At 30.2% G+C, this 24995-nt stretch overlaps 1 pseudogene; it reads left to right on the top strand.

Moving 5' to 3' along the window:
• The first annotated feature begins 1890 nt into the window (after positions 1 to 1890).
• LOC106067620 (THO complex subunit 2-like) lies at positions 1891 to 13416 on the top strand (annotated as a pseudogene).
• The last annotated feature ends 11579 nt before the right edge of the window (positions 13417 to 24995 follow it).

Raw genomic sequence — 24995 nt, forward strand, 5'->3', positions numbered from 1 at the left:
AGTATTGCCGGGCTCATTAGCATAGACTAGACTTAGCCAACCAAAAAAATATTCTCTTAATCCTAGGAAGAGGTAAAGTCATCTGGGTAACATAAAAAAAAAAAACCTGATGTAGACATTTGAAATTCTTTTTTCTTACATAAAAAGACAGCTAATATTACTTCAACCTAACACAGGTGTTCCGTGTTACATCAAAATAGGCCATTTTATGTACTTTTTCACACATTTTCTACAATTTTAAAATTCCACTATTAGATTTTCAATCTCAAAATATCACAATTTATAAATTAACCATTTCTAATTGCAATGAAAAGAAAATAGTGACATTTTTATTCGAATTTTTTTAGTTATAGACTTTATAGTGAACCAATACCTATTTGTCACCAGTACTTGAGAAACACTCATATATAAAATAAGATATAGGTTGGGGAAAGCATAAGTGGTGTTTGCTTTTTTCTGTTTTCATGACACCCTTGTTAACCACAGGTCAAAGAAACAAATGACCTTAACATCATCTGTCCTCATAAATCACAAGATCTGAAAAGGGGTACTTTACTATAAACATGCTAATTAAAATTAAACATTTTAAGTCATTTCTTCTAACTGGTTCATTGAAATACAATGTTATAAATCTTTTCTTGCCATTCTAGATTCAGGAAATCTTAGCCACATACAAAGAGTTGACTGAGGTAAAGACTACAGTCTGTGTCTATCTAACAACAAGAAGCATGTAATTGTATGTGCTACAAGCTTAGCCCCTGACAGTCTGATAGAGTTCCTGAATGAGTTTTATGGTAATCCTAACTTAGAGGTAAGGCCATTGCTTAAACATACAACCAGTGTATAATAAATAGAACTTTAAAAGAGTTGTAATAATAATAATTTATTTATAAAGCACTGTTAACAAACAAAATGTAGGCTCAAGGCGCTGTAATAACATTACAAACACAAACACGACAATTACAATAAAAAACTAATCTAAAAAAATTTTAAACAAGTAGGTCTTAATGTTCTTCTTAAAAGTGGTATAGCATGTTGTCTGTCTGAGATCAATGGGGAGTGAGTTCCAAACCTTTGGTCTGTGCACTGAAAAATCCAGCAGACCGTAGCTTTTGAGGGAGAAACGTTGCACCACTAAAAGCATTGAGTTCATTGAGCCTCTCATAAAATAACAAAACTGCTACAGATAGGATGAGGTTGCCTCAGCTTGGGAGTCATTGTACAGAAGATTGTCCATATTTCAAAAGAAATTGGACTGAAAACTTGATTAGTTGTAAAGAAAAAATTTAACCCAAGAAACTTAAAAATGTTTCATTCAGCTATCAGAATGCTTAGCCTTATATACCTTTTTTTTTCAAAAATAGAGATGTAATTCTGCTGTGTCCCTGTGAGTTGGAAACCAGAAAGCAAGTCATCTACTAGTGGTGTAATAAAGTTATATACATCAAGGGATGAGCACTAAAAGATGTGGACCTGATGTGGTGTCGTGAAGCTTTTGCTTTCTTCTTTTGGCTGTTCGTTTAACACAAGACAAATCACAGACTGTAAGATTTTTTTTTCCATTTTATGTTAGATTTTTGTTTTAAATTTCTTTTTAAGATTGACTTCATGTTTCTTCACTCAACCTCATGTACGTAAGACTGTCTGAACATTTGATTCCATGAGTGGTACTCAGACATTGGTCTTTAAATAAAGCTTGCAATAATCTCCTGGTTAACTGACCACACAAATTGCAGTCTCACTTCAAAACTGAATGATGCAAACATATTACATATATAAAAGCTGTTTCTGGGGTTACTGGTTATTGCCCTGGTTGTTACAGTCCCTTATTTTGTTTAAATAATTCACTAATTTCTCTCATAAAATGTGGACCCCATGTTTAGAACTGAAATGAATAGTACAACATTCTGTTACAATGGGTTATTAAAAACTTTTAAATATAAAGATCATGAATAGATTAAATGAAAAATTACTTTTCAACACTTTTTAAACCAAGCTAACGCTGCATACAGTTATAGCCTGAGTGTGTATCCATATGAGATAAGGTGAGAGAGCTAATGTTGCTACATCTGTAATTATCTTATGATCATGGACACTTGTTTTTATCGAAGTGGGCGTCATCTTTTAGATTTTTGTGTGTGCCTCCCTTTAGCAATAACATTTTTCTTGTTGCCCTACCTAGAAAATGTGTTGCCCACTTAGAGGCTTAATGAAAGCAAAAAAAACACAACTTTCTTTTACAATTCAGATATCATCTCTATGGGACATGGAAAAATGAGAGTTTTTTCTTGTATCCAATACTTATCAGTACAAGAGCAGATTGTCTGGATAGAGCCCAATACATCATGAAGTAAGTCTAAAACTTGTGTCCTGAGATGTTTAGACAATTATTGCCCTTGCTTTCTCTTGTATTTAATCCTAACACTGCCATGAACTGCCTATAGTTTGTGTTTATAAATAGGATTCTCAATTAAATTGAGATACTTAATTCGAAAATTCATAAATCATAAAGTTAGGGTAGACACGTTTTTAAACAATCTCCTTTTTTTTTCTGTAGGCGTCTTTCTAAAGAGACGGTGAAACCCTCTGGTCAACAGTTAGGCAAGTTGAGTCATAGTAATCCTGGCATTGTATTTGAATATGTGAGTATATGCATGTATATTTTTTTCTTACAATTTATTTGTCGCTGTGTAAGGATCATCATATCCATTGTAAAATATCTTTTAGATTTTTTGATTGAGTAAATGTTCTACTAATTTGTGATCACTATCTTTAGATTTTGAACCAGATCCAGCGGTATGATAACTTGATTGGTCCAGTAGTTGACTCCCTCAAGTACCTGACAACTATTTCTTATGACATGTTAACATGTATCCTTTAAAGTGGTCTGGATGTTCTTTAACTCTTCAAGTGTAATTTAATGTTGTAGTCATTTACTACAATAATTTGAAAAGAATATCTTAAAACTGTATAAACCTTTTTGTCTCTTGAACAGGGCTTTCAATTGTTGCATAAATTTTTCCCCTAGATGTATTGAATTTCCTGATTTTTTAATTTTTTTTCAATTTATTTTACAGAGAAAAAAGTGTTGTTACAATACTGTTCTTTAAAATATTTTTCCCTATTATTATGACATGGAATAATCTCTAGTTTTCCATTTTATGAGTTTATTTATTCTGTTTGGTGAAAATAATGCATACATTCTATTTTAAAAATGTCAAACAATTAAACATGAATAATAGATAATACTTAATGATCCTTACATTAGAAAAAGTTTGTATCATTGAAGCCATTGCTAATCCAGAGAAAGACAGGATGAAAACAGATAACATGAATATCTCACTCTGGCTCCAAAGTAATACATTTAGTTATTTTTAAATTGTCTTAATAGTTTTTTTCATTATAAATTAACATTCAATAACTTGTGTTCTCATAATATTAACCTCAAGAATAAACCTTAATGTTTAATGTTTTCATTCCAATGTCAGGTCTTGCCAACTTTGCTGGAGCTATTTGTCATAAATACCAAGTAGAGTTGACAGGTATCTTGCAGTATGTGGCCAATCAACTTAAAGCAGGCAAAAGGTAAAAACTAGTTTTAATGAAATATTTTTTGGAGCATCATCCCTAGCATCACTTGAATGTAAATTTGTAAAAGAATTATTGACACAGCTATACATTGTATGCTATACATTGTATTTCTAGCATTGATCTACTGCTCTTGAGAGAGGTGGTGCGAAAAATGGCTGGGGTGGAAATCTCTGAAGAAGTCACAGATGATCAGTTGGAAGCAATGGCTGGTGGAGAGCTGGTCAGACAAGAGGTACAGTTCATCTCAAGTAATAGTGTCGTTGAACATGCAGAATGTACAATCTTATTATACTCATGCATTTTGTGTACTTTACAGGGCAGCAACTTTTCTCAAATTCGGAACACAAAAAAATCTTCTACTCGCTTAAAAGACACATTGTTAGAGCACGACCTTGCCTATCTTTGTGCTTGTTGATGTCTCAGCAGAGAGACAGCACTGTATTTGCTGAAGATGTCAAGAAACATTTAAAACTAGTTGGAAAACTCTATGATCAGGTAGGCAATGGCACACATTTTCATTAACTTCATCAAATGTGTTCATTTGTCTGTATATAATTCTTTTTCTATGTAAAATTATAGCTTTTATATAGTGCTACTTTCATGCTATATAGCAGGCTCAGAGTGCTATGGTCCAATTTCATTTGTGGACCAGTGGGAGGGGATGGGGGTATCTGGGAGAAGGTTTTTCTATGCTGCCTTTAGTCTGGTTTTGAACCTCGAGCCCCCTTCATAGGTAGCCAGGCCAAGTTCAAGCGTACTTAGCCTCTTGACCACACTTCCTTATTAATCTTTTCCTGCACTTGTAATTATTTTGACATTGTAGCCAAGTAAAAAGAATTTAAAAAAAAAGAGGGTGTCTGGGAGAAAGTTTTGTGCTTCCTTTTTATTTGGGCGCTCAGCAAACACAACTCGATCACATGTCAATATAAAAATTTCCTGATGTACATTGAGATTCAAACTTATGCCCCTTGTTACATGTCCAAGCAGTTCATGCCACTCAACCTCACAGCCCATCTTAGTTGTTAGTGACAGTGGAAAATGTGACAAGAAAGTTTCCTCTTCATGCAACTCAGTACAGAAGAGTTTGTGAAGAGATTACCTCCCATTGATGTCTTGTTATCAACCTACCATATCCCACATTCAGCTGCCTTCTTTCTCTCCAAACTTCTCTATGCACATGCTATCAATGTAAGCTTCAAATTGAATTGTCTGCCCAGATTTAGTATAACAATATGTTTCTTAATTTTTATCTTTGAAAAGCAAATAATTCTTTTCATCTTTAAATTGTTCTTATAATTATTCTTAAGTACTCCATTTTTAAGTTTGGCAGGGTAGTTGATTGATAAAGTGTTGAGCCTTTTGAATCAAAAGTCACAGATTGGGTCTTGGTGAAGCATTATGGTTTTTTACTCTAGATGGGTATGCAGCTACAGCTGGTGAAGTCAAGGTCATTGTGCTAAGCCACACTGCATCATCATTTACCATGGAGTCTTTAACTTTCACTTTTTGTTTTAAAAAAAAAGTTTAATATACTAATGACTGTTGTGCAATACTTAAGAGAGTGAACCCAAGTCTCTACATCTCATTACAGGTCAAATATGATGAACTGAAAAAGTTGAAGGACAAAAAGAATCATAAGGTAGCTTTTAGTATATTGTTCAATCTTTTGTCTTTTTCTACTCATTTTCTTTTTACATAAAACATTTTTTTGTGTCTCTCATTGATTCTAGACCATTTGCTACATTAATGCTTACAAAGAGGTTATGGGACCAGTGGTTGAAGCCATCAAGCCAGTGTTTTCATCTAAAATTTGGGATGACCTGATGTAAGTCTTACATAGCAGCCCAGCTTGATTCAAGAATGAATGATTGATTCCCTTGTGAAACCCAATGAATGTTTCCTTGTTCCAGGCCACAGTTCTACATCACTTTCTGGTCACTGTCCATGTATGACTTGTATGTTCCTAAAGGTGCTTATGAGAAACAGATCTTCTGCAGGAAAATCAAATCAGTACAGTGGAAGCTAACAAAGACATGGTACGTAGACTAGATGTGATATAATGTTATTAATTCTGTATACTTCAAGAACATTAAACACATTTCACATTATCATTCCTTTATCATTCTAACCATTTGTGTTGGCAGCAAATAAAAGTTAGCCAGACATTTAAATTAATTGCCACCTCGTTTAAAAAATAAGTAAGTTCCCTTTTCAGACTGCAATCTGAAGGGCAGATGATGTAATTATCATCTGTTTCTATGGCCCACAGCCAGCACAACAACCAACCAAGTCCCAAAATTAAAAATCCCAGTATTCACATAGATTTGAAACAGGAACTCCTTGTTTGAAAGTCAAGCACTTTATCTCTCAGTCACCTTGTTTAGTCTGTCCTTGTTTGAAAGTCAAGCACTTTATCTCTCAGTCACCTTGTTTAGTCTGTCCTTGTTTGAAAGTCAAGCACTTTATCTCTGTCACCTTGTTTAGTCTGTCCTTGTTTGAAAGTCAAGCACTTTATCTCTCAGTCACCTTGTTTAGTCTGTCCTTGTTTGAAAGTCAAGCACTTTATCTCTCAGTCACCTTGTTTAGTCTGTCCTTGTTTGAAAGTCAAGCACTTTATCTCTGTCACCTTGTTTAGTCTGTACTTGTTTGAAAGTCAAGCACTTTATCTCTCAGTCACCTTGTTTAGTCTGTCCTTGATTGCTTGTCTTCTGTATAATTGTATGTTGAAAAGCAAAGCCACAACTATGATTTAAATAAAAAAAAAGAATTGTGATCTATTTAGACATTTATGGTCTATAGAAAACATGTTGATGTAATTGCCCAGTTCCAATGCAAGTATTTTTGGACCGATCTTTTTGAAGTCAATGTATTCTATATGATGGCCTGGGATTTGATTCTGTATAATAGTTTCTTTGGAAATCAATAACAACCTGGTTATGATATTCAATTCTTGCAGCCTGTCAGCAAGAAACGTAAAGAGCAAGAAAGATGCAAGATCTTAATTGACAGATTGAAAGATGAAGCTAGGAGGCAGGTGGAGCATGTCCAGAGAGTGATGGAGAGACTAGAAGAGGAGAAACATTCTTGGTTTCCCACAGGTGCTCACACATGCACACACACATATACATACATTGATACATTTGTACTCATATCTAATCTTGTTCTAACACTGGTTTCCCAGGGACTCTCAAGTCTGAGATGACCACCAATCTACTTCAGTATTGCTTGTTTCCACGCTGTTGTTTCACTGCCAGTGATGCCATATACTGTGGTCATTTTATACAAGTTCTTCATAATTTAAAAACACCCAATTTTTCCACTCTTATTACTTATGATAGGGTAAGTATTGGGCACGTTCTATCTACAATATTTGTAGTTGGAATTCATTCAAATTACAATATATTTATATATGTTTGCACCAGTATTTTAAATACATAAACTCCACCCCATACTGTTGTTTTAAGATATGTAGATGTCGGGTAATCATGAAAAAAACCTAACCTGTTCAATCCAGATTGATTTTTTTTTCTAATTTTAGATTTCTTTAGAGCCTGAAACTTTTTGTAAATTGTTTTTGTCTTTTTTTTTACTTTGCACACCCACTGTGTCTCAGCTCAAACTATAAAGTGTGAGATTTTAATGTCTTTGTTGCTGTTTCAACCCAGGATTCTTATATATTTATTTCTGAAGTGCTTTTCTTCAGGTCTTCAATGACATTACTTACACAGTGACTAGCTGTACTGAGAATGAGGCTTGACATTATGGCAGATTTCTGTGCAGTGCTTTAGAGACTGTCATGAGGTGGCACAGCAGTCCAGCTATCTATGAAAATGTGAACAATCTTTCTCTCTGATAAGACATGCTAAGATGTGCTAACATTTTTCTAGGCCAGTTATTCACTTTATACTTTTTTTTTTACTTTCAGGAGTGCTTCAACTTTCCAGGTTTTCTAACAGTCTTCCGTAAAGGAACTGATATGAATAACAAAATGAACAGACTTGATTATGAGAATTACAGACATGTTTGTCATAAATGGCATTTTAGGCTAACTAAGGTGAAGACTTTAAAATCAAATGTCTTTGCGTTTAGGTTTAGGGTTAGAGTGTGGACTTTTGGGGACTGATACCCTTCCCTTCTTTTGTTCAACAAGATAACAAGATAATGAAGATTCTGAGATTATTTTTGTATCAAATGATTATTATAGGTAATTGTTGATGGTGATGATAGATTGTCATCAAAAATTGAGAAGCTAACTATTAGAATTCAACCCAATTTAATAGTTTTGTAGATGTGTCTAGAATGAAAGATTCATTCAATAGTCTTAAAGACTAGTCTTCAACAAGGTCAGGCTAGTTTTATTTTCAGACAAGAAAATACCTGCTTGCAGAAGTCTGTAAAAGAAAATAAAGACACAATTTCAGCAGCTAATAGTTTTTGAAAGTAAATGCTGCTTCAGGTGAAACAAAAAAATTGTTGGACTTGAACTTCTCTTTCAGGTTATTATTTGCTTGTTTGTCAAAGCAACTGTTACTGTATGGGCTGAATCAAGTTTTGTTTGATACAGAAAAGATGTCCCTTTGTGGCCCAGTATCAAATTGTTTTCTCCTGTCAGATCTTGTACTGAGTATCTAATTGGTTTCTCCTGTCAGATCTTGTACTGGAGACAGTTTGATCTGGTGAACTGTTTTCATTTAGTTCTCACTAATTATCTGCTGGTATTTAAAAAAAAAATGATGACCATGTTCACATCATTGTGTGCATACTGAGTTACCAATATTCACTACACAGTATTAGCCCTAACTTTGTATCTGTTTTAACAATCCCAACATTGGTCATTTCTTTATTCACTTGCCTTACATTGTCTTGTAAATAACTTATCAGCTGTTCTACTTTACATATAGTTGTGTGACATGACATTTTGTTTTCTCTCAGATTTTGCCTCACTTTCCAAGAATGACTCAGATTGGAATGGCCATAGAAAGACAAGTGGATAAACTTAGTAAAGAGAAGGATAAAAGACCAGATATTTATGCATTAGTTATAGGGTAAGAAAGAACAATCTATTATAGCTAAAACTAGACATGAGTTGCCTGATAGTTTAGTCTAATTTTATAAAAGCCTTTGTATATGTATATTTGCCTACCTTCACAAATGTTTATGTAATGCTATGCTAGGTATGCTGGACAGTTAAAGAGCAAGAAACCAACTTGGGTACAAGAAACGGAATTCCATATAAAAGAAGTGAGTCTGTTGTCAAACTGTATGCACATTTACAACATTAATTTTATTTAAAAAAATATAACAATGCTTTCTACAGTTTTACTATATACATAGACCAATGAATGAACTATTTAAAATACATTTTTTATCTACCCGGTGTGAAAGTAATGAAACATAGGCAGGCTTAAACTTGTATAAAACTTGTCAAATATTTTTAGGATCAGTGATTGAGAAAGATGGTTTAAGCCTTGTGAAATATTTTTAAGATCAGTGATCCATTGAGACATAGGTGGTAAGGCAGGCTTTAACCTGTTTAAAACTTGTCAAATATTTTTAGGATCAATGATTCTTCTGATCTTTTTTATTCATTTGTGATATTTGTCTTATGTTGAACAGGATGCTCCAAAGATGTCAAACCTGAACTCAGTTCAAGAGAAGAGAAGAGAGCTACAGAAAGTGAAAGAGAGAAGAGAGCAGCAGAGAAAAAAGAAGCCAGAGAAAAGAAGGAAGCTAAAGTCAGATCAAGCAATGCACCAGAAAACAATGGAAACTTGTAAGTAATACATACTAATAAGAGAATCTACACTGGTAAACTGACATCAAGTGACTTTTATTTCCCAGACTACTTCTACCTGCTCTAGGTACTGCATCATTCTTCCATTCTATCTATGTTTGTTGGTATCATATACTTGTTTTTAACATTTTTTAAATTAATTTTGTCACATTCAAAATATTTCATACAGTTTTGATCTGAATTTAGCCAAGTTTTTTTTGGCCAAAGAGAAAGCCAAAGAAGAGAAGCGGGAGAGGAAAGAACGTGAAGCCTTCGCCAAGGAGGAAGAGAGACATTCATCCAGGGTGAAAGACTACGAAGGGAGCAGTGCAAGCCACAACTTGAGCTCATCCTCCCAAAGACATAGTGCTGAGCTATCACCCAAACATTTGGAGGAAAAAGGTACAAAGTCAACTGTAATATCAATAGTTCAGGATCAGTTAGGAAAGTTTATAATTCATCTACCTTTTTTTTTAACTTTCTCTTCCTGTGAACTTCTTACTGACCAATTTATTTTTGGGCTAGCCCTCCATCATTTCTTTAGTGGGATGGAATCTTGTGACTAACTTGGACATTAAGTAGCCAGTTAGTTCTCATGGTTAGATCTCCTGGACATTAAGTAAAAAAAAAAACAATTTAAAAAAAATTTTAAAAAATAATAAAAAAAGAAAAAAAAAAAAAAAAAAATAATCAAAAAATAAAATAAAAAAAAATATATAAAAAAAAAAAAATTAAAAAAAAAAATAACAAAAAAAAAAAATTTAAAAAAATATAAAAAAAAAAATAATTAAAAAAATTAAAAAAAATAACAAAAAAAAAAATTTAAAAAAATTTAAAAAAAAAAAACAAAAAAAATAACAAAAAAAAAAAAAAAATAAATAAAAAAAAAAAAAAAAAAATAAAAAAATAAAAAAAAAAAATAACAACAAAAAAAATAATAAAAAAAAAAATAAAAAAAAAATAAAAATAAAAAAATTAAAAAAAATTAAAAAAAAAAAATTAAAAAAAAAAATAACAAAAAAAAAAAAAAAAATTTAAAAAAATATTTAAAAAAAATAAAAAAAAAATAACAAAAAAAAAAAATTAAAAAAAATTAAAAAAAAAAAATAACAAAAAAAAATTAAACAAAAATTTTTATAAAAAATAATAAAAAAAATAAAAAAAAAATAAAAAAAAAAATTAAAAAATTAAAAAAAAACAAAAAAAATAACAAAAAAAAAATAAATAAATAAAAAAAAAATAAAAAAATAAAAAAATAATAAAAAAAATAACAACAAAAAAAAAATAAAAAAAAAAATAAAAAAAATTAAAAAAAAAATTAAAAATAAAAAATAACAAAAAAAAAATTAAAAAAAAAAATAAAAAAATAATAAAAAAATAACAACAAAAAAAAATAAAAAAAAAAAATAAAAAAAAAATAAAAAAAAAAAATTAAAAAAAATTTAAAAAAAAATTAAAAATAAAAAATAACAAAAAAAAAATTAAAAAAAAAAATTTAAAAAAAAAATTAAAAAAATATAGAAAAAAATTTTAAAAAAAATTTTAAAAATATAAAAAAAATAACAAAAAAAAATAAATAAAAAAAAAAAATAAAAAAAATAAAAAAAAAAATTAAAAAAATAACAAAAAAAAGAAATAGAAATAAAAAATAAAAAAAATTAAAAAAAAAAAATTAAAAAAAATTTTTAAAAAATTTAAAAAAAAATTAAAAATAAAAAATAACAAAAAAAAAATAAAAAAAAAAATAAAAAAAAAAATTAAAAAAATATAAAAAAAAAATTTTAAAAAATTTAAAAATAAAAAAAAAATTTAAAAAAAAAAAAAATAAAAAAAAAAAAATTAAAAATAAAAAATAACAAAAAAAAAAAATAACAAAAAAAAAATTAAAAAAAAAATTTAAAAATATAAAAAAAAAAATTAAAAAAAAAATTTTAAAAATATAAAAAAAAAAAATTAAAAAAATTAAAAAAAAAAATTAAAAAAAATAAAAAAAAAAAAAATAAACAAAAAAATAAAAAAAATAAACAAAAATAACAAAAAAAAAATTATAAAAAAAATTAAAAAAAAAAAAATAAAAAAATAAACAAAAATAACAAAAACAAAATTTAAAAAAAAATTATAAAAAAAAAATTAAAAAAAAAAAAAAATAAATAAATAAATAAATAAAATCCTGGTGCTGTTCCCTGGAGCAGAGTTTTGCAAGCACTGAGGACCTGATATTGCCATAAAGTTTTAATTTGTGTTATTTTACAGAGGTAAACATTTATTGACAGAAAACTGATTTTTTGGTTTTGTTATATTCACTAAGAACCATTCTTCACATGTGAAATAATTGACATAAATAAACATGGTCTAAAAGTTTTTGTTTTCAAATTATTTTATACACATACATCTAAACCATTTTTTAAATACTAAAATGTAACTAAATTAATTGTATATTCAATGCTATTAGTAGTACCACAACAATGTACATAGATTACTTACAGTCCACTAATAACATACACTTTTGATTTAGAAATCAAGTAATAGAAAAACAAAGTTTTTTTTTTCTTCTTCAAATTAAGTAAGCATCAATCTATTTGTAAAGCCATGTTAAACATGTGTGTTTTTAATTTACAATAGTTGTATAGTATCTTACTTATCTGAAGCTGGTAATACAATTCAGGTGTTAGTTTTTGTGTAACAGTAATAAGGCATGACCATGTCTGACTTGCAGTGTTCTATTGCTTTATATGGGTGCACATTTCTTTAATTTTTTTTTCATTTGCTTTGAATTAGAGAATTTATTTAATAATTCTCTATACCTCTCTATGTCTTAAGTTTTGACTTGTTTGATTTTTTCCTTTTCTCCAGGAACAGTTTAATGAAACAGATGGATCTCCAAAACTGAAGATGAAAGAAAAGAGAGACAAATCATATCCTTGATCTAGGGACTGAGACTTGATTATGTAATCAGCTGGGGCTTAATTATTTAGTCTTTATGGTAAACACTTTCTGGTCTTAAAGTTTCTAGTCATCTTTCCATTGCTAGATACATGAGTGAGGTGTGTATATTAAACATTTCAATTGGGAAAGGTAGAAAAAAAATCCAGTCACTTTAAAAAAAACCATAAAAATCAGTTGGTCCTTCTCATGTTTGAATTCAATAGTTTGTAATAATGGCAGTTTAACTTTAAAATAGTCATTATGTTCATCCATCCCGGTGGGACTACAGCCCTTGGAGGGCCCTGACCTACTATAGCACAACTTTTCATTCTGATCTATCCTGCTGTTCTAGATCTGCCTCTACATCGTCAAGCCACTGTACTGTGGCCTACCTTTGAGGTGCCTGCTTTTTGCTTGTTTTGTGAACAATCTTTGCTGCTCCTCTGTTCTCTGACATTCTTTCAAGGTGACCTGCCCAGCGTAATCTGTTCCTTTTTTATTTCCGTCATTATGGAGGGGGGTCTTGGTATATTAGTGATCATATTACTAATTAGAGCCTAGAAATAGATAATGTTGCCTCTTAGTACTTAAGTTAGTAATCTGATTGAAAGTGTATAATTTCCTTAACTTCTTCTCACATGTTCCAAAAAACAGAAAAAATAAAACCAGTTTGATCTGGATGTTTCCAGACTGCAGTCTCTTGTTGACTATTGTTAGTTGGATGGCAATGTGCAGCTTTTTAAACCTTTTGTTTTCCCTTTTTAAACATTGATTTATATATTTCTCAAACATTTTTAGATAGTAACATATGTATATCTGTAGATCTAGTGTGGGTGAATGTGTGATATCATGTACATTAGACTCTGGCCATTCAGTTGGTTCTGTAAAATTACAAAGTGACCCTTTTTTTTTCTTTATATTGTTGACTTATGAATTAGAACTCAGGCTTTTGTTAAAACAGATCTGCCTTCTGGTCAAATTATATTGAGTCATTTCTCCAGGTTCAAAACAGTTCAACTTATGGACCAAGGTGTTGAGTTGATCGTTTCACTTGTTCAATTGAAATCCTATCCAGTCCTAGTTCAAAGTCTTAGTGTTAGTGGCAAGCATTGCTTCCAGTCCTGTGGGATCTACTGGAAGTGAACTCTAAAATAAGACCATTGTTGCTGTACACACAGATTTCATGTATTTATGTTTGCTTCAAATTAAGGGTCTAAGTGACCTTGGTTGACTATGTTGATCATTGAATAAATGGACTGACATGTCCAGGATTATAGTTTTGCTTGTTAATATATTTTCTTGTGTTGAATAGATTAAGTTTTAAGTTAAGAAATACTGAGATTGTTCCATAACTTCTCAGCCAGCACATTACTATGAGGGATGTACTGCACTGATCTAAATACTTTATAACTACATCTCAGTTTGAATGAAAATCAATAATTATAAACTAGTACTGAAATTACACATTTGAAACCAAAAGAAAATTTAAGACAAGACATAGCGGGCGAATAAGAACCTAAAGTGATAACAGCTGAACCATTGTTATGTCTGCTGAATGTAACATTATATGTAGGTCACAGCTGGGACTGTGTAGCTGTTATGTGAAATACTGAAACTTCATACTTAAAAAGCCAATATAAGTAACTGGCACCAAAAGGGCGCATTAGCAGAACTACAGGCAACTTAATATAAAAGACTATATAGCTGCAATCTCACTGCTCAAACAAGGCATGATAGAGGCTGTTCTTTTTAGCTACATCATCTACAAGTTTCATTAGCCCCCTTTTTTTTGTACCACCAAAGAGCATCTAGTCTCCTAGAAATGTTTTTTATTACTATTTCAGCTTCATCGGGCATCTGATAATACTTGTACTCTGCCAAGTTGCTTTCCTTTAATATTATCCTATTTACTGCTGCAGTCCATGTTTTTTTTTAGAAGTATTTGCCTTTTGATTCAGCCCCACATCTCTGTTTTCAACAGACATCAAACAGGTTCTTGTCTAAACCACTGTTAGCAACTACTGGCAATACAGAAAATGAAAAATACAGAAACTTAGCCTATAATACATATGGGATCTGATATAAAACACTAGCGATATGGTCAAGAATCTAATGGAGACCACTGGCCTATATTAGAATACACAAACGATCCATATTTCATACAGAAATGAATAACAAACAAAGTTTTGAAGAAAATGTGCAAAAACTCTATTTTTGTTTTTGAAATTTTTTGTTCTGTTAGAAGGCCTGCATACAACATTTATTACACATCTGTGTTTTCTCTCTCTTTGCAGACTTTAAGAAATGCATTAGATTTAAATGGCTTTCAAAAACATTTTAATTATAGCACATGATGGAGGATGGGATATTGCTCATGACATTTTAAAAGATAAAAAATTAGCTAATCTATTTTATGCTATTGGGTATGTTGGTTACGTTTCTTTTGCAAAAGCTAGTGATGATGAGATAGAAACATATATATACAATGGGATGCCTGAATCAGCCAGGAAAAACAATGACTAAGTAGAGTTTAATAAACTTATTAACATGCATGACTAGCTTGATCATGAAATGCATAGGAGATAATTATATTCTCTTTTGAAGTAATGCCTGTAATATAGAAGATATGAAGATTGTGTTGTCCTATTCTTTTTTCATATATATATATAAGTATACAGTATAAGCCAGTTCCTGAATTAGCTTGTTACAATGCACATTGGCCAAGAAATACAGCCAAAGTTTAAAATTCTGGATAAAGTCATCTCTATTTTACTTTGGCTAGCTATTTCCTGTATAGGCAAAAGATTGGCAGCAATTCTCTCTGCAAATGATGATGTGCTGATTCATAATAGAACATTTGACATTTTTAATCATGGGTGGTTGAGGGGGGGGGGGTTGCTAAGTGGTTAAGTGCGGTTGCTTTAGAGCTAAGGGTTTTCAGGTTCAAATCTTGTTGAAGATTGCTTTTGAATTTCAGGATTTTAGAATGCCTTGGGTCAGTGCAATTCTAATGGGTATCTGACATTAGTTGGGGAAAGTAAAGAAGGTTGGTCATGGTGCTGGCCATATGATACCTTTATAACAGTAGGCCACAGAAACAGATGACATTTACATCATCTGCCATATAGATTGCAAATTCTAAAAGGCATTCTTTTTACATTTTAATCCCTAACTATTCTAAAAATTCTAACCATTTTTTCATTCAAAGACATTTTTTCTTTTCTGAGCAACTAAATTGATGATCATGTTAAATCAACATTTGATTTAAAAAAAATAATTTCTGATTTACTTTGATGCAAGAAAAAGCTAATATTATAAGCATTACTCACCATAGTCAAATTATGAACTTTTATAAAGTATGCTAAGTAGGCTTAGCAAAGCATAAAAAAAAAGAATATTTGCTATTGACCTTTTAGAAAATTAAAACAAAAAAAAAATGTTTGTGCCAAGATCATTATACTATAGCTTTTTATTGTATTGCATGCCACCTAAAAAAAGTTTGACATTCTGCATGATATCTACTGAGGTCAATGAAATATGGAAAAGAAGGAGCTACAAACTAAGTACATTAATGACACCAAAAAAAAAAAAAGAATTAGAAGATAACTACCATGTCAGACAAAAACTGTCTAATTTTAAGAAAGGCCTAACTTCTAGCTATGACCAATTGTGACAAAGAATACATTTTATTACTTAATTATCAGAAAGAATATCAAATTAGGTAGGAGGTGTGGTGGCCGAGTGGTAAAGTTGTTAGCTTCTGAACCAGGGGTTTCAGGTTTGAATTCTGGTGAAGACTGGGATTTTTACTTTCTGTAATGTCTTAGTGTCAATGATTAGATTGACCATGGTAATGACTTATGTCTATGAAAACATTGAAAATGGTAATAAGTTAGTGTCAATGATTACATTGAGAATGGTAATGACTTAGTGTTATTGATTGGATTGAGAATGGTAATAAATTAATTTCAATAAAAACAACAAAAATGGTAATGTGTTAGTGTCAATGATTAGATTGAGAATGGTAATATCTTAGTGTCAATGATGACTTTGAGAATAGTAATGTGTTAGTGTTAATGATTACATTAAGAATGCTATGTCAATGATTACTTTGAGAATGGTATTGTCTTAGTGTCAATGATTAGATTGAGAATGGTAATGTCTTAGTGTCAATGATTAGATTGAGAATTATAATGTGTTAGTGTCAATGAAAAGATTATGAATGGTAAAGTTTTAGTGTCAACGATGACTTTGAAAATGGTAATGTGTTAGTGTCAATATTTCATTGAGAATTGTAATGTCTTAGTGTCAATGATTAGATTGAGAATGGTAATGTCTTAGTGTCAATGATGACTTTGAGAGTAGTAATGTGTTAGTGTCAATGATTACATTGAGAATGCTATGTCAATGATTACTTTGATAATGGTAATGTCTTAGTGTCAATGATTAGATTGAGAATGGTAATGTCTTAGTGTCAATGATTAGATTAAGGATGGTTATGACCTAGTGTCAATGATTACATTGAGAATGGTAATGTCTTAGTGTCAATGATTACATTAAAAATGTTAAGTCAATGATTAGATTAAGAATGGTAATGACTTAGTGTCAATGATGAGATTGAGAATGGTAATGTTTTAGTGTCAATACTTAGATTGAGAATGATAATGACTTAGTGTCAATGATTACATTGACAATGGTAATGTCTAAGTGACAATGATTACATTAAAAATGTTATGTCAATGATTAGATTAAGAATGGTAATGACTTAGTGTCAATGATTACATTGAGAATAGTAATGTCATTTTGTCAGTGATTACATTGAGAATGGTAATGACTTAGTATCAATGATTAGATTAAGAATGGTAATGTTTTAGTGTCAATAATTACATTGAGAATGGTAATGCTTTAGTGTCAATGATTACATTGAGAATGGTAATGTCTAAGTGTCAATGATTACATTGAGAATGTTATGTAAATGATTAGATTAAGAATGGTAATGACTTAGTGTCAATGATTACATTGAGAATAGTAATGTCATTTTGTCAGTGATTACATTGAGAATGGTAATGTCTTAGTATCAATGATTAGATTAAGAATGGTAATGACTTAGTGTCAATGATAACATTGAAAATGGAAATGTGTTAGTGTCAATGATTAGATTGAGAATGGTAATGTTTTAGTGTCAATGATAACATTGAGAATGTTAATGTCTTATTGTCAATGATTACATTGAGAATGCTATGTCAATGATTACTTTGAGAATGGTAATGTGTTAGTGTCAATGATTAGATTGAGAATGGTAATGTCTTAGTGTCAATGATTAGATTGAGAATGGTAATGTCTTAGTGTCAATGATTAGATTAAGAATGGTAGTGACCTAGTGTCAATAATTAGATTGAGAATGGTAATGTCTTAGTGTCAATTATTACATTAAGAATGTTAAGTCAATGATTAGATTAAGAATGGTAATGATTTAGTGTCAATGATTAGATTAAGAATGGTAAAGATTTAGTGACAATGATGACTTTGAAAATGGTAATGTTTTAGTGTCAATGATTACATTGAGAATGGTAATGTCTTAGTGTCAATGATTAGATTGAGAATTATAATGTGTTAGTGTCATTGAAAAGATTATGAATGATAAAGTTTTAGTGTCAATGATGACTTTGAAAATGGTAATGTGTTAGTGTCAATGATTACATTGAGAATGGTAATGTCTTAGTGTCAATTTTTAGATAGAGAATTATAATGTGTTAGTGTCAATGATTAGATTAAGAATGGTAATGACTTAGTGTCAATGATTACATTAGAATGGTAATAATTTTGTGTCAATGATGAGATTAAGAATGGTAATGTTTTAGTGTCAATAATTAGATTGAGAATGGTAATGACTTAGTGTCAATTACTACATTGACAATGGTAAAGTCTAAGTGACAATGATTACATTAAGAATGTTATGTTAATGATTAGATTAAGAATGGTAATGACTTAGTGTCAATGATTACATTGAGAATAGTAATGTCATTTTGTCAGTGATTACATTGAGAATGGTAATGTCTTAGTGTCAATGATTAGATTAAGAATGGTAATGTTTTAGTGTCAGTGATTACACTCAGAATGGTAATGTCTAAGTGTCAATGATTACATTAAGAATGTTAAGTCAATGATTAGATTAAGAATGGTAATGACTTAGTGTCAGTGATTAGATTAAGAATGGTAAAGTTTTAGTGTCAATGATGACTTTGAAAATGATAATGTGTTAGTGTCAATGATTACATTGAGAATGGTAATGTCTTAGTGTCAATGATTAGATTGAGAATGGTAATGTGTTTGTGTCAATCATTAGATTGAGAATAGTATTTTCTTAGTGTCAATGATTAGATTGAGAATTTTAATTTCTTATTGTCAATTATTTCATTGACACTGGTAATGTCTTAGTATCAATGATTATATTAAGAATGGTAATGTCTTAGTGTCAATGATAACAGTGAGAATGGTAATGTCTTAAAGTCAATGTTTACATTGGGAATGGTAATGTCCTAGTGCCAATAATGACATTAAGAATGGTAATGTCTTAGTGTCAATGATTAGATTGAGAATGGTAATGTCTTTGTGTCAATGATTAGATTAAGAATGGTAATGTTTTAGTGGTAATGATTACATTGAGAATAGTAATAATTTAGTGTCAATGATTATATTGAGAATGGTAATGTCTTAGTTTCAATGATAAGATTGAAAATGGTAATGACTTAGTGTCTATGATTAGATTTAGAATGGTAATGTTTTAGTGTCAATGATGAGATTGAGAATGGTAATGTCTTAGTGTCAATGTTTAGATAGAGAATTATAATGTGTTAGTGTCAATGATTAGATTAAGAATGGTAAAGTTTTAGTGTCAATGATGACATTGAAAATGGTAATGTGTTAGTGTCAATGATTACATTGAGAATGGTAATGTCTTAGTGTCAATGATTAGATTGAGAATGAAAATGTCTTAGTGTCAATGATTAGATTGAGAATGGTAATGTGTTTGTGTCAATCATTAGATTGAGAATAGTATTGTCTTAGTGTCAATGATTAGATTGAGAATTGTAATTTCTTATTGTCAATTATTTCATTGACACTGGTAATGTCTTAGTATCAATGATTATATTAAGAATGGTAATGTCTTAGTGTCAATGATAACAGTGAGAATGGTAATGTCTTAAAGTCAATGTTTACATTGGGAATGGTAATGTAATAGTGCCAATAATGACAGTAAGAATGGTAATGTCTTAGTGTCAATGATTAGATTAAGAATGGTAATGTTTTAGTGTCAATGATTACATTGAGAATGGTTATGTGTTAGTTTTAAAGATAAGATTGAAAATGGTAATGACTTAGTGTCTATCTTATCTTATCTTATATAATACAGACGTTACTTCAAAAAAGAAGATGATTACGTCCTACGCGTCATGCATTTAGTCATGCATATTAACCAATGACTTAAATTCTGCCAAGTCACTGGTTTGCCTGGCTAGCTCAGGCAACCCATTCCATGCTCTAATAGCACTAGGGAAGAAGGAGTATTTGTACAAATTTGTCCTAGCATATGGGACGAGGAATGTGCCTTTATCTTTGTGTCTTTCAGAGTATTTTATTAAATTTTGTTTTTGTATTTGAAGATTATGGTTCAGTGTTTTATGTATTATTGCTACTTTACTTTTGAGCCTTCTGTCCTGAAGGCTTTCTAAATTTAGTGATTTTACTAAAGGTGTTACTCTAGTCAAATGTGAATATTCGTTTGTTATGAATCGCACTGCTCTATTTTGTGTCTGTTCTAGTTTCTTAATGTTTTCTTGAGTTGAGGGGTCCCAAACAGAGGAGGCATATTCTATTATTGGCCTAACCAAGGTTAAATAACATTTTAGTTTTATGTTCTTATTTGATTTATAGAAATTTCTTTTAATAAATCCTAATGCTTTGTTTGATTATTTTGTAGTTTCATCAATATGTGGATTCCATGACAGTTTTTCATTTATTATAACACCTAGGTATTTTGCGTTTTTAGTCTGTGTTACTGGTTTGCCATGAATAAGATAAGTGGAATTAATTTGTTTTAGTTTTTTTGTTACTCTTAACAACTGACATTTTTCTGGGTGGAAAGACATGCTCCAATTTGATTCCCATTTCTGTAATTCATCTAATTCTCTTTGTAAAATATCTGTGTCTTGTGTTGTTTTTATTGTTCTATATATTATGCAATCGTCTGAAAATAATCTGACTTTTGTTCCTGAAGTAATGCAATTTGGTAAATCATTTATGTAAATTAAAAATAGTAGTGGACCCAAGACTGTTCCTTGAGGTACACCCGAGTTTACTGTTATCGGTGTTGATTTAGAGCCATTTATTATTACAGTTTGTTCTCTCCCTATCAGAAAGTCTTTAATCCACTGATGCAGTGGACCATTAATGCCGGAATATTTTAATTTTTTAAGCAAACTATGGTGGTGAACTTTGTCAAAAGCCTTAGAAAAATCTAGTAAGATAGCATCTATTTGTTCGCTATTATCTAAACCTTTTGAAAAATCATCAATTAGTCCTATTAGTTGTGTTTCACATGATCTATATTTCCTAAAGCCATGTTGGTATGGTGTGAGGACATTTTGTTTGTCTAAGTGGTTTATGATGTTGCTACATATTATGTGTTCTAGGATTTTACATGTGATGCTGGTAAGTGATACTGGTCTGTAGTTTCCTGGGTCAGATTTTTCTCCTTTTTTAAATAGGGGGGTGACATTAGCTTCTTTCCAGTCATTTGGTACTCTGCCCTGGTTAAGTGAAGCCTGAAAGAGTATTTTGAACACTGGGGCTAGCTCATTACTTAGTTCTTTGAGTAATCTAGCTGGAATACCATCAGGTCCAGAAGCTTTATTTGGTTTGGTGTTGGCTAATAGTTTTTGAATTCCATTTTCTTGTACTACTATATCTTCTATGTTGTCTACTTGGTTCAAATTCAGTAATATGTCTTTGTCTCTTGGGGCTGAGAATGCTGATGCAAAGTATTTGTTTAGAATGTTTGCTTTAGTTTCATTATCATTATGTATTATGTTATGTTCATCTTTTAATGGCGCTACGCCTGTTGTTTCCATTTTCTTAGACTTAATGTATGACCATAGGTTTTTGTTGTTGTCTTTAGATATTACATTGTTTATGTATTCACTCTGCAGCTGTCTGCTTACTTTTTGGGTTAAGTGTTTAATTTTTATATACTTTTTGTAAACTCTTTCTGCCTTAGTTTCTTTAAATTTTCTATATAGGTTTTCCTTCTGTTTACAAAGCTTCTTTAGTCTATTATTAAACCAGCATTTATTTATTTTGTTTGATGTGTATTTAGTTGGTATTTGATTTTCTATAATGCTTTTAAGATGGTTTTTAATGAAATTCCAGAGGTCATCGACTGGTTGGTTAATGTCTTTTTCTAATAAGAATGTTTGTTGAAAGTTTAATGCAGCTTGGTGTAGTTGTGTTAGGTTACATTTATTCCAGAGTAAGATTTTTATTTTGGGTTTTATATTGGCTACTGCTTTTATCTGACTGTGTATTTTTATGATCTCATGGTCTGATAGACCAGGGATAATATCATAATCAACTACTAATCCAGGTCTGTTGGTTAAGAAGAGATCTAATGTGTTGTTTAATCTAGTTGGCTTTTTAATGATTTGATCTAAACTTAGGTTGTGTAAAGTTTCTATGAAAAGCTCATTTATGTACTTAAGGTTTTGGTGTTTATCTATGGTTAGTGTTTTCCAATTTATATCAGGTAGGTTGAAATCACCCATAATCCAAAAAACTGCATTTTTATTTGTCTCTTTAAGTGTCGTAATCTGATTACATAGTTCCTGCATGTATTCTAAACTAGAATTTGGTGGTCTGTAAATGCTGCCTATTATTAGGGATGTTGAGGGGTATTAATTTTACAAAATGTTGATTCTATATTTTTTGAGTTAGGTAAGGTAATTTCTTCTGCTATAAGAGTGTTTTATGATTAGATTTAGAATGGTAATGTTTTAGTGTCAATGATGAGATTGAGAATGGTAATGTTTTAGTGTCAATAATTAGATTGAGAATGGTAATGACTTAGTGTCAATTATTACATTGACAATGGTAATGTCTAAGTGACAATGATTACATTAAGAATAATATGTCAATGATTAGATTAAGAATGGTAATGACTAAGTGTCAATGATTACATTGAGAATGGTAATGTTTTAGTGTCAATGATTACATTGAGAATGGTAATGTCTTATTGTCAATGATTACATTAAGAATGCTATGTCAATGATTACTTTGAGAATGGTAATGTGTTAGTGTCAATGATTACATTGAGAATGGTAATGTCTTAGTGTCAATGATTAGATTGAGAATTTTAATGTGTTAGTGTCAATGAAAAGATTATGAATGGTAATGTGTTTGTGTCAATAATAAGATTGAGAATGGTATTGTGTTAGTGTAAATGATTAGACTGAGAATGGTAATGTGTTAGTGTCAATGATTAGATTAAGAATGGTAAAGTTTTAGTGTCAATGATGGCTTTGAAAATGGTTATGTGTTAGTGTCAATGATTAGATTGAAAATGGTAATGTCTTAGTGTCAATGATTAGATATAGAATGGTAATTTCTTAGTGTCAATGATTAGATTGAGAATGGTAATTACTTAGTGTCAATGATTACATTGAGATTGGTAATGTATTTTGTAAATGATTAGATTGAAAATAATAATATCTTAGTGTCAATGATGAGATTGAGAATGATAATGTTTAAGTGTCAATGATGAATTTAGAATGGTAATGTCTTAGTGTCAACAATTACATTAATAATGTTATATCAATGATTAGATTAAGAATGGTAATTTATTATTGTTAATGATTAGATTGAGAATGGTAATGCCTTAGCGTCAATGATTAGATTGAGAATGGTAATGTCTTAGTGTCATGATTTGATTAAGAATGGTAATGACTTAGTGTCAATAATTAGATTAAGAATGTTAATGACTTAGTGTCAATGATTACATTGAGAATTATAATGTCTTAGTGTCAATGATTAGATTAAGAGTGGTAATGTTTTAGTGTCAATGATTACATTAAGAATGTTAATGTCTAAGTGTCAATAATTACATTGAGAATGTTATGTCAATGATTAGATTAAGAATGGTAAGAACTTAGTGTCAATAATTACATTGAGAATGGTAAGATCTTATTGTCTATGATTACATTGAGAATGGTAATGTCTTAGTGTCAAAGATTAGATTAAGGATTGTAATGTTTTAGTGTTAATGATTACATTGAGAATAATAATGTCTTAGTGTCAATGATTACATTAAGAATGGTAATGTTTTAGTGTCAATGATTACATTGAGAATGGTAATGTGTTAGTGTCAATGATTAGACGGAGAATGGTAATGTGTTAGTGTCAATGATTAGAATGAGAATGGTAATGACTTAGTGTCAATGAAAACATTGAAAATGATAATGTGTTACTGTCAATGATTAGATTGAGAATGGTAATGTTTTAGTGTCTATGATTACATTGAGAATGGTAATGTCTTATTGTCAATGATTACATTAAGAATGCTATGTCAATGATTACTTTGAGAATGGTAATGTGTTAGTGTCAATGATTACATTGAGAATGGTAATGTCTTAGTGTCAATGATTACATTAAGAATGTTAAGTCAATGATTAGATTAAGAATGGTAATGACTTAGTGTCAATGATTAGATTAAGAATGGTAAAGTTTTAGTGTCAATGATGACTTTGAAAATGGTAATGTGTTAGTGTCAATGATTACATTGAGAATGGTAATGTCTTAGTGTCAATGATTACATTGAGAATGGTAATGTCTTAGTGTCAATTTTTAGATAGAGAATTATAATGTGTTAGTGTCAATGATTAGATTAAGAATGGTAAAGTTTTAGTGTCAATGATGACTTTGAAAATAGTAATATGTTAGTGTCAATGATTACATTGAGAATGGTAATGTCTTAGTGTCAATGATTTGATTGAGAATGAAAATGTCTTAGTGTCAATGATTAGATTGAGAATGGTAATGTGTTTGTGTCAATCATTAGATTAAGAATAGTATTGTCTTAGTGTTAATGATTAGATTGAGAATGGTAATTTCTTATTGTCAATTATTTCATTGACACTGGTAATGTCTTAGTATTAATAATTACATTAAGAATGGTAATGTCTAAGTGTCAATGGTTATGTTAAGAATGTTATGTCAATGATTAGATTAAGAATGTTAATGTTTTATTGTCAATAATTACATTGAGAATGGTAATGTCTTAGTGCCAATGATGACAGTGAGAATGGTAATGTCTTAGTGTCAATGATTAGATTAAGAATGGTAATGACCTAGTGTCAATGATTAGATTGAGAATGGTAATGTCTTGGTGTCAATGATTACTTTGAAAATAGTAATGTCTTAGTGCCAATGATGACAATGAGAATGGTAATGTCTTAGTGTCAATGATGACTTTGAGAATAGTAATGTGTTAGTGTCAATGATTACATTGAGAATGTTATGTCAATGATTACTTTGAGAATGGTAATGTCTTAGTGTCAATGATTAGATTGAGAATGGTAATGTCTTAGTGTCAATGATTAGATTAAGAATGGTAATGACCTAATGTCAATGATTAGATTGAGAATGGTAATGTCTT

This window comes from Biomphalaria glabrata, unplaced genomic scaffold (assembly GCF_947242115.1).
Source record: "Biomphalaria glabrata unplaced genomic scaffold, xgBioGlab47.1 scaffold_25, whole genome shotgun sequence".
Lineage (NCBI taxonomy): Eukaryota > Metazoa > Mollusca > Gastropoda > Planorbidae > Biomphalaria > Biomphalaria glabrata.